General features: G+C 41.0%; 1 long non-coding RNA gene across 1 annotated transcript in view; it reads right to left on the bottom strand.

The window, feature by feature from the left end:
• LOC117980776 (uncharacterized) overlaps nucleotides 1-12,894 on the bottom strand; it is a 35,285-nt gene extending 22,391 nt beyond the window's left edge. The window contains exons 1-2 of the long non-coding RNA XR_008625831.2: nucleotides 12,249-12,894; nucleotides 509-690 (exon numbers count right to left, since the gene is read on the bottom strand). This is a non-coding gene — a long non-coding RNA (uncharacterized LOC117980776). The remainder of the gene's footprint in view (nucleotides 1-508; nucleotides 691-12,248) is intronic.
• Between the last annotated feature and the right edge of the window lie 527 nt (nucleotides 12,895-13,421).

Genomic DNA, 13,421 nt, shown 5'->3' with positions numbered 1-13,421 from the left:
TAAAAGGGGAACATGAGATTAAAGTTAAGCCTTCCAAATACAAAGAAAGGGATTTTTCTTTCCAGGGGAAAAAATTAAAAGGAAAATTGAGCCTGACCTTGGTAATAATATATTGCACTGTTCTGTGTCCTGCTGCCCCAGGGCACACCTCAGGGGGTGCCACAACCAGACCCTTTGCTCCTTCAGAACTAAAGGCCAGGTGAGGTCTTGCTGGTGGTCTGGTTGTTCAGGGAAGGTTTCCACAGCTGGGGCTCCTTCCAAAAGTGCCTGGAGAAATTCCTTTCACCCCTTTTCAGGAATCAGAATCAGCTAAAGAAAAGCCAGGGGCCCTGGCATATGGAACAGCCCAGGAAGACAATCAGCCATGAGATCGCTTAGGTCTTTTCCATGGGCTGAGATGTTAGTGGTTTGAACAAATAGTCATTCAGGATTTGCAGCCCAGGCCACTGGAAACAGCTGCAGGGTCTCTTCTGGTGGGGCTGGGCCTAAGGGGAAGCAGGCATCTAACCTGGGACCGCTGCCTGAGCACAGATGACTCCCAGGGCTGGAGCTCAGGAACAAGGGGTGTGGAGTCTGGCCTCAGGTAGAATGAGGAGCAGCCAGTTACTGACAAAGACCCCAGGCTCACAGGCACAATGTCCAGAAGCAGGGGAGGCTGTGCCAGTGCATCCACCTGGCTCCTGCAGAGCACTAAGGAGACAAAATCAACGTACATGAAAATGAGTTTAGCAAAATCCAGTAGTCAGCAAGAGGACCACCAGGTGTGGGTGATGTATGGCTCTTTAGAGGTGGCCCAGGCACAGATTGAGAGTAACAAACTGGATTCCAACCAACACCCATGGTTCAGCAGCAGATGAGTCTCCACCTTACCAGTACTACTTGGGAAGGCACTCACCCTTCTAATGATGCTCCCTGTATTTAGAGGTTGGGAATTTCCTTTTCCGTATGGCCTTCAGAGCCTGCAAGCTGTTCTTGGCACTTTCAGAGGAGATACATCTTCATTTTATTAGGACAGATCTCATTCAGGATACAACCAAGAGTTAAATGGGATCAAGCCCAGAGAACAGCAAATGATAAGGCAGGGTAATGGCATTTGAAGCCAAAAGTGAGATGAGACCATAAATGATTGAAAATTATGTGTTTTATGGTCCATTATTAACCAGCAATTCTAAAACAGCACTCCAAAAATGTGCAAGCAAAGCTAGCCTCACTGGCACAAGTGCAATGCCTTCCAAAGCAGCCTGTGTAAAGGAACTGTACTAATTTAATTCCCCCCAAAGTTCAGGCATGTTTTTTGAAATTCAGCCTCATTATCTCAGTCTTGTCTCATAAGGCCCGTTCTTCTTGGACTTGAAAGGTATTTGATTAGGTTGACAGGATCAGACTCATAGATCTGAAGCAGTTGATCCCAGATGGCAAATCCTCAGCACACATACCACTGCCTGGCCCACTCACACCCATGGCAGACATTGCTAATCGATTGTGACATCTCTTCTCACCAGAGGATCCCAGACGGCACTGCCAACTTATGGAAGCTGGGACAATAGAATGCATTTGCTATCCCTGGAGGAAAAGCTTAAATAACCTGCGTAAAAGGACTTCCAGTTCCAAGATGGCAGCATAGAAACAAGCTGGATTCACTCATGCCCAAACACACAAAGCCTAAAACAAATATACAGTGCTGAGATTATCACCAGAAATATCCCAGAAGTCAAATACAAAGATAAAACCATTCCTGGGGCCACCAAGAAGTGGAAAAACTGAGCAGATGGTAAGAGAATTGGATTTCACATCCATGACACCCCTCTTCCTATTCTGCCCAGTACCAAGCACATGAAAAATTTCCCCCATCTCACTGTTTCTGCATTGGAAAAGGTGAAATTGATGTAGACAAATAGCTTCCCCATCATCTTGGGTTCCCTGACAGGAGATCTGTCCCTCTCTTAACCCACAGGAAGCATCACGAGTGCCTGAAGGGAGAAATATCCCTGAGGACAGCCAGAGACAAAGGAGACAAGCAGGATTCCCACACCCAGCCCTGGAAACTCTGCTCTGTAACTCAGCCCCGGAAACTCTGTTCTGTAATTCAGCCACAGGAGACGCCAAACGAGAGTGGCTGTTCAGCAGCACCAGGCTATAGGAAGTTTGTCTCACAAGCCTCCTGGGCACACACTCCTAAGCCAGCCTTCCCACACTGCTGGGATATGCCAATCAGGACCTCCCCCATCCGGGAACAGCAGTGTTCTGATCCTTTGCTAGAGCTGAGGCAAAACTGGGTTTAAGGCACCTCTTGAAGCCATAAGGGAGGCAGTAGTTTAGTGGTAAGGAACCTCTAAGCAAATATATTCAATTAAAACAAAATAAAGCTGGGCAGAGAAGACTGGAATAAATAACCAGTCCTTCAATGCAAAGACATAGATGTTCACCCACAAGAAACAACAGTAAATGAGGAGCCATGATCTCCCCAAATGGACAAAGACAAAAGAAAATAAACAAAAACTGACCCTAATGAGAGATCCATATGCCAGCTTTCTGACCGAAAATTCAAAAGAGTAGTTTTAAGGAAATTCAGTCATCTCCAAGATAATACAGAAAAGAAATTAAAAATTTTATCAGAGTAATTTAACAAAGAGATTGAAATTTAAAAAAAACAGAAATCTTGGAACTGAGAAACACATTTGCTGAACTAAAAAAAATTAGTCTCTCAATAGCAGAATGAACTAAGCAGAGGAAAGAATCAGTAAGCTGGAAGACATACTATTTGAAAATACATGAAGGAGAAAACAAGATAAAAATAAATAAAGATCTCCTACAAGATATAGCAAATTACCTCAAAAGACCAAATCTAATAATTATTGGTGTTCAAGAGGGGGTTGAGCAAAAGCAAGGGGTAGAAACTTAGTTGAATAAATAATAACAGAAAATTTTCCACAACTCGAGAAAGATATAAGTATTCAGGTACAGGAAGGTCAGAGAACACCAAACAGATTTAAGCCAAATAAGATTTCCCTAAGGCATACAATAATCAAACTCTCAAAGTTCAAGGACAAAGGGAATTTAATACCAGCAAGAGAAAAGAAGCAAATAATATATAAAGGAGTTCCAATTCATTTGTCAATAACATTCTCAACAGAAACCATACAGAACTAGATGGAGTGCAATGACATTTTCAAAGTGCTGAAAGAGAAAACACTTCCATCCAAGAATACTCTATATAGCAAAGTTATCCTTCAGGTACGAAGGAGAGATAAAGACTTTCCCAAACAAAAGCTAAGAGAATTCACTAGCACCAGGCCAGTCTTACAAGAAATGCTAAAGAGAGTTTTTCAATTTGAATGAAAAAAAAAAAAACACTAATAGGAAAAGAACTGAAGATAGAAAACCCACTGGTAAGATTAAGTACATGGACAAACCCAGAACTCTAATACAGTAACTGTTGTGTGAAATCCACCCATAACCCTAGTATGAAGCTCAAAAGACAAATCTATCAAAAACAACAATAGCTACAGCAACCTGTGAAGAGATAAGCAGTATAAAAATATGTAAGTTGAGACAACTAAAAGCCAGATGGGGAGGGGGTAGACCTAAAATGTAGACCTTTTCATTTTTTGTTTGTTTCTATTATTTTCCTTGTGATTTAAGATAAGTTGTCATCTCTTTAAAATAACTTGTCATCTCTTTAAAATAACTGTAAGATGTTTTGTGTAAGCCTCATGAAAACCATAATGCAAAAACCTATAATAGATTCACTAAAAATAAATAACAAATTAAAACATCCTACCAGTGAAAACCATTTAACTAAAAAGGAAGACGGAAGAAAGGAAGAGAGGAGCTACAAAATAACCAGAAAACAAGCAACAAAATGGCAGTAGTAAGTCCTTACTTATCAACAATGACACTGAATGTAAATGGACTGAATACTCCAGTTACAAGGCACAGAGTGGCTAATGGATAAAGAAATAAGACCCAACTATATGTTTGGGCTTTTTGTTTGTTTGGTTGGTTCTGAGACAGGGTCTCTATCACCCAGTCTGGAGTACAATGGTGTGACCACAGCTCACTGCAGCCTCAACCTCCCAGGCTCAGGTGATCGTCCCACCTCAGTCTCCCACGTAGCTGGGACTATGGGTGCACATCACCATGCCCAGATAATTTTTGTATTTTTTGTAGATACAGCATTTCATCATGTTGCCCAGGCTGGTCTCAAACCAACTATATATTGCTTACAAGAAACCCATTTCATCTATAAAGGCACACACAGACTGAAAGTGAAGGTATGGAAAAAGATACTCCATGCAACTAGAAACCAAAAACAAGAAAAGCAAGATAGCTATACTTATATCAGATAAAACAGACTACAAATCAAAACCTATAAAAAGAGACAGAGAAGGTAAATACGTAATGATAAAGAAGTCAATTCAGCAAGAGGACATAATGATTATAAATATCTATGCATCTAACACCAGAACTCCCAAGTATGTAAAGCAAACAGTAATAGATCTAAAGGGAGAGATAGAAGACATTGCAATAATGGTAAGGTACTTCAATGCCCCACTCTCAGTAATGCACAGATCATCCAAACAGAAAATCAAAAAGGAACCATCAGAGTTAAACTACACTCTAGACCTAATAGGCTTCACTGACATTTACAGAACATTTCAGCCAACTGTTACAGAATACACATTCTTTTCATCAGAACATAAAACATTCTCCAGGATAAACCATAACTTAGATCACAAAAGAAGTCTGAACAGAGTAGAAATCATATCAAGTATTTTTTTCTGATCACAATGGAATAAAACTAGAAATCAATAACAAGAAGAACCTCAGCAATGTCACAAACTCATGGAAATTAAGCAAGAAGCTTCTGAACAACAAATGGATCATGAGGAAATTAAGAAGAAAGCTTAAAAATTCCTTGAAACAAGTGCCAATGGAAATATAACATACCTAAATCTATGGGATGCAACACAAGCAGTGCTAAGGGGTACATTCATAGCAATAAACACCTACATCACAAAAGTAGAAAGACTTCAAGTAAACAGCCTGACAATGGACCTTAAGGAATGAGAAAAGCAAGAACAAAGCCAACCCAAAGTTAGAAGAAGGAAAGAAAAAAATAAAGATTACAGCAGCAGTAAATTGAGACTAAAAAAAAAATAGAGAAGATCAATGAAACAAAAAGATGGTTATTTGAAAAGATAAACAAAATCAACAAAATTTTGTCTAGGCTAAGAAAAAGAGAGAAAATACAAATAAATAACATCAGAAATGAAAAAGGAGACATAACAACTGAGACCACAGAAATAAAAGCTATCATTAGACACTACCATGAACAATTATATGTCAAGTAATTAGAAGACCTAGAAGTGGATAAGTTTATGGACACATACAACCTACCAAGATTGAACCATGTAAAAGGTATAAAATCTCAATAAACCCATAATGAGTAACAAGATCGAAGCCATAATAAAAAGTCTCCTATCAAAGAAAAGCTCAGGACCTGATGGCTTCACTGCTGAGTTTTACCAAACACTTAAAGGAGAAAGAAATTGAAGAGGACATCAAAAAATAGAAAGATATCCAATGTTCATGGATTGGAAGAATTGATATTATTAAAATGTCCATACTACCCAAAGCAATCTACAAATTCAATGCAATTTCTATCAAAGTACCAATGACATTCCTCAGAAATAGAAAAAACAATCCTAAAATTTATATGGAACCACAAAAGACCCAGAAGAGCCAAACCTATCTGAAGCAAAAGAACATAACTGTAGGAATCATAATACTTGACTTCAAATTATACTACAGAGCTATGGTTACCAAAGCAGTGTGCTACTGGCATAAAAACAGACACATAGACCAATGGAGCAGAATAGAGAACCCAAAAACAAATCCAACACCTAGAGTGAACTAATTTTCAACAAAGATGGCAAGAACATACATTGGGGAAAAAACAGTCTCTTCAATAAATAGTGCTGGGAAAACAGGCTATCCATAAGTTAAAAAGTGAAACTAGACCCCTATCTCTTGCCATATACAAAAATCAAATCAAAATGGATTAAAGGCTTAAATCCAAGACCTGAAACTAGGAAACTACTAGAATAAAACATTGTGAAAATGGTATAGGACATTGGTCTGGGCAAAGATTTTTTGGGTAAGATCTAAAAAGCATAGGTAGCCAAAGCAAAAATAGACAAGTGGTATCACATCAAGCTAAAAAGCTTCCACACAGCAAAGGAAATAATCAACAAAGTGAAGAGACACCTATAGAATGGGAGAAAATATTTGAAAATTACCCATCTGACAAGGGATTAATAACCAGCATATATAAGGAGCTCAAACAACTCTACAGGGAAAAAAATCTAACAATCCAATCAAAAAATGGGCAAAAGATTTGAATAGATATTTCCCAAAAGAAGACATACAAATGCCAGGCTGGGCGTGGTGGCTCACGCCTGTAATGCCAGCACTTTAGGAGGCCAAGGTGGGCGGATCACGAGGTCAGGAGATCGAGACGATCCTGGCTAACACGGCAAAACCCCATCTCTACTAAAAATACAAAAAATTAGCTGGGCGTGGTGGCGGGCGCCTGTAATCCCAGCTACTCAGGAAGCTGAGGCAGGAGAATGGCATGAACCTGGGAGGCAGAGCTTGCAGTGAGCCAAGATTGCGCCACTGCACTCCAGCCTAGGCAACAGAGCAAGACTCCGTCTCAAAAAAAAAAAAGACATACAAATGCCAAACAGGCACACGAAAAGATGTTCAACATCATTGATATCAGAGAAATGCAAATCAAAACTGCAATGAGATACTGTCTCACCCCAGTTAAAATGGCTATGTCCAAAAGACAGGCAATAACAAATGCTGGCAAGGATGTGGAGAAAAGGGAACCCTCGTATACTGTTGGTGGTAATGTAAATTAGTACAACCACTATGGAGAACAGTTTGTAGGTTCTTCAGAATAACTGAAAATAGAGCTATAATATGACCCAGCAATCCCACTGTTGTGTGTGTACCTAAAAGAAAGGAAATCAGTACATTGAAGAGATATCTGCACTCTTATATTTGCTGAAGCACTGTTCACAATAGCCAAGATTTGGAAGCCACCTAAGTGTCCGTCAACAGATAAATGGATAAAGAAAATATGGTACATATACACAAAGGAATGCTCTTCAGCCATAAAAAAAGAATGAGAGCCTGTCATTTGCAACAACATGGTCGCAACTGGAAATCATTATCTTATGTGAAATAAACCAGGCACAGAAAGACAAACGTCTCATGTTCTCATTTATTTCTTGGATCTAAAAGTCAAAACAATTGAACTCATGGAGATAGAGAGTAGAAAAATGGTTACCAGTGGCTGAGAAGGGTAGTCGGGAGGTGTGTGGGGGTGGGAGGTAGATGGGGATGGTTAATGGGTACAAAAAATAGCTAGAAGGAATGAGTAAGACCTACTATTTGATAGCACCACACTCTGACTATAGTGAATAATAATTTAATTGTACATTTTAAAATAACTAAAAGAATATAATTGGATAGTTTGTAACATAAAAGATAAATGCTTCAGGAGGTGGATACCCCATTTTCCCTGATGTGATTATTACACATTGCATGCCTGTATCAAAACATCTCATGTACCCCATAAATATACACATCTACTATGTGCCCACAGATTTTTTTTGAAAAGGGACTAATGTCAATTTCACCCAAACTCTTCAATAAGTCTGAAGAGAAGGGCACACTTCCAAACTCATTCTGCAAGGGCGGCATTACCCTGATACTAAAACCAGACAAGGAAACAATAAGACAAAATTATAGGCAAATATCACTGATGAATATAGATGCAAAAGTTCCCAACAAAACACTAGCTAACTGAATTTAACAATACATTAAAAAGATCATTCACCATAAACAATTGTGATTCATCCTAGGGATGCAATAATGGTTCAACATATGCAAGTCAATAAACATGATACATCACATTAGCAGAACCAAGACCAAAACCATATAATCATTTCAATAAATGTCAAAAAAAATCTAATAAAATTCAACATCCCTCTATGATGAAAACCCTAATCAAACTGGATATAGAAGGAACGTACCTCAAAATCTTAAAGTCCATAAATGAAAACCCACAGCTAACATCATGACGAACAGGGAAAAGTTGAAAGCCTTTTCCCTAAGATCTGGAACAATGCAAGGATTCCCATTTTTACTACTCTTATTCAACATAGTACTGGAAATCCTGGCCAGAGCAATCAGGATTTCCAGAGAAAGATTTCCAATCAGAGAAAGAAAGGGAATCCAGTTTGGAAAGGAAAACAGTCAAATTATCCTTGTTTGCAGACGACATGATTTTATACCTAAGAGAAACCTAGGCTCCACCAAAAAAAACTGTTATAACTGATAAGTGAATTCAGTAAAGTTGTGGGTTACAAAATCAACATACAAAAGTCAGTAGTATTTATTTACATCAATAGTGAAAAATCAGAAAAGGAAACCAAGAAAGTAATGCTGTTTACAATAGCTACAAAGAATATAAAATACCTAGGAATCAATTTAACCAAAGAAGTGAAAGACCTACAAAAAGAAAGCTGTAAAACACTGATGAGAGAAATTGAAGAGGACATCAAAAAGTGGAAAGATAGTCCATGCTCATGGATTATCTGAAATTATCCAGGACTATGGAAGACTTAATATTCTTAAGATGACAACACTGCCCAAGGCAATTTACAGATTCAATGCAATTCCTATCAGAATACCAATGACATTCTTCACGGAAATGGAAAATAAACCCTAAAACGTATATGGAACCACAAAAGATTCTGAATCGCCAAAGCAATCCTGAGCACAAAGAACAAAGCTGGAGGCATCACACTGCCTGACTTCAAAATTTACTGCAAAGCTATTGTAACTGAGTCAGCATGGTACCAGCATGAAAACAGACACATTGACCAATAGAACAGAATAGAGAACCCAGATATAAATTCGTGCATTTACAGCCAACTGATTTTCAGCAAGGGCACCAAGAACACACAATGGGGGAAGGATTGTCTCTTCAGTAAGTGGTGCTGGGAAAACTGGATAATTATATGCAGAAGAAACTAGGCCTCTGTCTCTCACCACACACACAAGTCGAATCAAAATGGACTGAAGACTTAAATCTAAGACCTGAAACTATGAAATGACTACAAGAAAACATGGGGGACATGCTATATAACATTGGTCTGGGCAAAGATTTTGGGGGTAAGATTTCAAAAGCACAAAGAACCAAAGCAAAAATGGACAAATGTTGGGAGGCCAAGGTGGGCAGATCACCTGAGGTTAGGAGTTCGAGACAAGCCTGGCCAATATGGCGAAACCCTGTGTCTACTAAAAATACAAAAATTAGCCGGGTGTGGTGCAGGGCACCTGTAATTCCACCTACTCGGGAGGCTGAGGCAGGAGAATCGCTTGAGCCCAGGAGTCAGTGGTTGCAGTAAGCTGAGATCACACCATTGCACTCCAGCCTGGGCAACTGAGCGAAACTCCATCTCAAAAAAAAAAAAAAAAAGACAAATGGGATCACATCAAACTTCTGCACAGCAAAGGAAACAATCAACAAAGTGAAGACAAAGGGTGACCACAGAGTGGGAGAAAATATTTGGAAACTGCTCACCTGGCAAGGGATTAACAACCCCAATATATAAGGAGCTCAAACAACTCTATAGGAAAAAAATCCAATAATTTGATTTTTTAAAATGGGCCAAAGATCTGAATAGATATTTCTCAAGAAATGTCTATTTCTTGACATTTGACATGACAAACAAATGGCCAGCAGGTATATGAAATAATGCTCAACATCACTAATTATCATGGGAATGCAAATCAAAACTGGAATGAGGTACCATCTCACCCCAGTTAAAATTGATTTTATTAAAAACAGTAACAAATACTGGCGAGAGAAAAGGGAACCTCAGACACTGTGGGTGGGCATGTAGGTTAGTGCAGCCCCCATGGAGAACAGTGTGGAGGTTCCCAAAAAACCAGAAATAGAACTACCATACAACCCATCTACTCCACTACTGAGTGTATGCCCGAAAGAAAGGACATCAGGATGTTGAGGAGATCTCTGCACTCCCATGTTTACTGCAGCACTATCCATAGTAGCCAAAATAGAGAATCAACCTAAGTGCTCGCCAGCAGATGAATGGAAGAGGAAAACATGGCACATATACACAGTGGAATATGGTCCAGTCAGAGAAGGGAATGAGATCCTGTTGTTTTTAGCAACAAGGATGGAACTGGAGGCCATTACGTTAAGTGAAACAAGCCAGGCTCAGAAAAGACAGATCTCACCTCAGGAGCTATAACAGTGGACCTCATGAAGACAGAAAGTAGATTGGTGGCTACCAGAGACCAGGAAGGGCAAGGGGTGTAGGAATGAAGAGAAGCTGATTAGTGGATACAAATGTACAGTTTGAAAGAAGAAATAAGACCTAGTTTTTTCATAGATTTACTATAGATTACAATAATCTATTGTATATTTCAAAATAGCTTAAAGAGAAGAATTTTAATGGTTCTAGCAATAAAGAAAAGACAAATGTTTAAGGTGGTGGATGTCCCAAGTGCACTGGTTTGATCTTTACAAAATATGTGAATGCATTAAATTATCACATTTAGCCTGAAACCATGTACATCCATAGTACCTCAAATACATAAATAAAGTGACGAAAAACCTGAATAAATGATGAAACACTGGGATCTTACGTAGAACAAAATAACATTGTTAGTATGGCAACTTTACATGCAATAAGTTTTAAATTTAATTTAATTCTAAGGCCAGGCACAGTGGCTATGCCTGTAATCCCAGCATTTTGGGAGGCTGAGGCAGGAGAATCACTTGAGGCCAGGAGTTTGAGACCAGCCTGGGCAATGTAGGGAGACCCTGTCTCTACAAAAAAATAAAAATAAAAAAATTAGCTGGGTGTGGTGGCATGTGCCCATAGTCTCAGCTACTTGGGAGGCTGAGGCAGAAGGATGACTTGAGCCCAGGAGGTTGAGGGTGAAGTCCAGGAGGCTGAGGGTGAAGTGAGCTCTGATCACACCATTGCACTCCAGCCTTGGTGACAGAACGAGAACCTGTCTCTTAAAAAAAATGTTTATAAAAGTATAGATAAAACAATTTGGAAAAATACAAAATTTGCATTATCAAATATAAAATACATATTACAGAGCCATAAAAATAAAAAGAGTGGTATTGTTACAGAAATCAACAATAAACAAAAACCAATGCAATAAAGTAGAACCTCCAGAAGCAGATCTGTGGCCATTACAGAGACAGCCCCACGAACACAGCAGAAAGGATGAATGCGGCAAACATAGCTGGGAAAGCACTATTTTGGATCATAGAGACTTGAAATCTCTTTTTTTTTTTGAGATGGAGTCTCACTCTGTTGCCCAGTCTAGAGTGCAATGGCACGTTCTCGGTTGACTGCAAGCTCTGCCTCCCGGGTTCGAGCCATTCTCCTGCCTCAGCCTCCCGAGTAACTGGGACTACAGGCGCCCGCCACCATGCCTGGCTAATTTTTGTATTTTTAGTAGAGACAGGGTTTCACCATACTAACCAGGCTGGTCTCAAACTCCTGACTTTGTGATCCACCCACCTTGGCATCCCACAGTGCTGGAATTATAGGCATGAGCCACCACACCCATCCGAGACTTGAAATCTTTTAAAGCCCCATGTCTGCAGCGTCTCTGTTGAAAAATCCTTTTCCACTGCCTGGGTAGACAGCTGAGCCTCACACGGTACCTGTGTTAATATCTTGGGTCACACCACAGCCTGGAAGTGACTGCCTCCCGCCAGCCGTGCCTCTCCAGGGCCCCAGGAAGATGTCCATGGAGCTTCCCTGGCAGCCCCCCTCTGTTTCCCGTGGGGAAGAGCGAGGAGACATGGGCTTCACCTTCCCTCTGGTCTGAATAAATTTAATAATAAATTTATCCCACAGCCATAACATTTTCCACCGTCCAGAACCAATGTTTATATCACTGAATATGGCAACCTTGGAGTTGGAGATAAATGCTTATAAATGCTTATAATAAATGCTTATAGGCCGGGCGCATAGCTCACTCCTGTAATCCCAACACTTTGGGAAGCCAAGGGGGGGATCACAAGGTCAAGATATCGAGACCATCCTGGCCAACATGGTGAAACCCCATCTCTACTAAAAATACAAAAATTAGCTGGGCGTGGTGGCACACACCTGTAGTCCCAGCTGCTCAGGAGGCTGAAGCAGGAGAATCGCTTGAACCTGGGAGGTGGAGGTTGCAGCGAGCCGAGATCCCACCACTGCACTCCAGTCTGGCGACAGAGGGAGACTCTGCCTCAAAAATAAATAAATAAATAAATAAATACATAAAATACTTACAATAAAGTTATTCTTCCCTTGTTTAAAAAAAAAAATAGCCTGCATGCAGGAGAGGCAGGTAAGACAGACCAGGCCACAAGAAGCCCTCGTGATTCACCCTCACCGTGGAAATCCCTCGCAGGCCGTGCAGCGGGACGGAACACACTGCTCCTTCTGTGGGACGCACCCTGCCGTGGGGCAGCTCGCACGTGGTTTCCTGCCCAGAGCCACCCCTTATGCGCAGCAGCTGCAGCTGCTTTCAGGCTACAGCTGCAGAGCTGCATGGCGGGGGTGGAGGCCGTAGGGCCCCGAAGCCGGAAATCTGTAGTCCCTGGTCCTTCACGGGAAACTGTTTTCTAGACCAGGGCGGAAAGAGCCAGACTTCTTCATGAGGACTCTTTTTAACCTCAAGCACTAAAGTTTCATCTTCACATAGGGGTGAGAAGGTGCAAACACACACGTGATTTATTCCTATAATGCACGATTCCAGAGAAAACGTGCCCCCTGCTCACACCCTCGCATGCTGGCACACCACACTCCAGCGCTGCCTGTAGCTTGTCACATAAAACCTCTGAGCAAGTTTGTTTGCCAATGGGAATAAAAGCAGAATGTTTCCAAAAGAGGCTGAAATGGTCATAACCAGGTGTCCAAGTGGTCAACTGACCCTACAACACAGTGACCACGATGCCCCATGGCGGGGAAGACGCCTGATATTTCACAGAGCTCCACGCTGTTCCCACACACACCAGCTCACCTGGTTGCCAGAACCCTCCGAGGTCATAGGAGGGGCTGTCCCAACTTTAAACATCAGACCAAGATTAAAGAACTTCAGGATGAGGCATGGGGGAGAGTCAAATGAGACCAAAACCCAGCCCTCCACGGATCCAGCTCCCTGTCCTAAAGGCCCCTCAGCATGGCACAGCAGCCACTGAGTATTTTCCAGTGCAGGTACCGCCCTGGGCGTCTCCCACAAAACGCCTCTCACACCATGCGGCAGGTGCATTCCAGGTTGCAGCGCGGATGTGGGGT

The sequence above is a fragment of the Pan paniscus genome, chromosome 5, assembly GCF_029289425.2.
Source record: "Pan paniscus chromosome 5, NHGRI_mPanPan1-v2.0_pri, whole genome shotgun sequence".
NCBI lineage: Eukaryota > Metazoa > Chordata > Mammalia > Primates > Hominidae > Pan > Pan paniscus.
The sequence above is the reverse complement of the archived record's forward strand: the minus strand, read 5'-3'. Positions and strand labels throughout refer to the sequence as shown.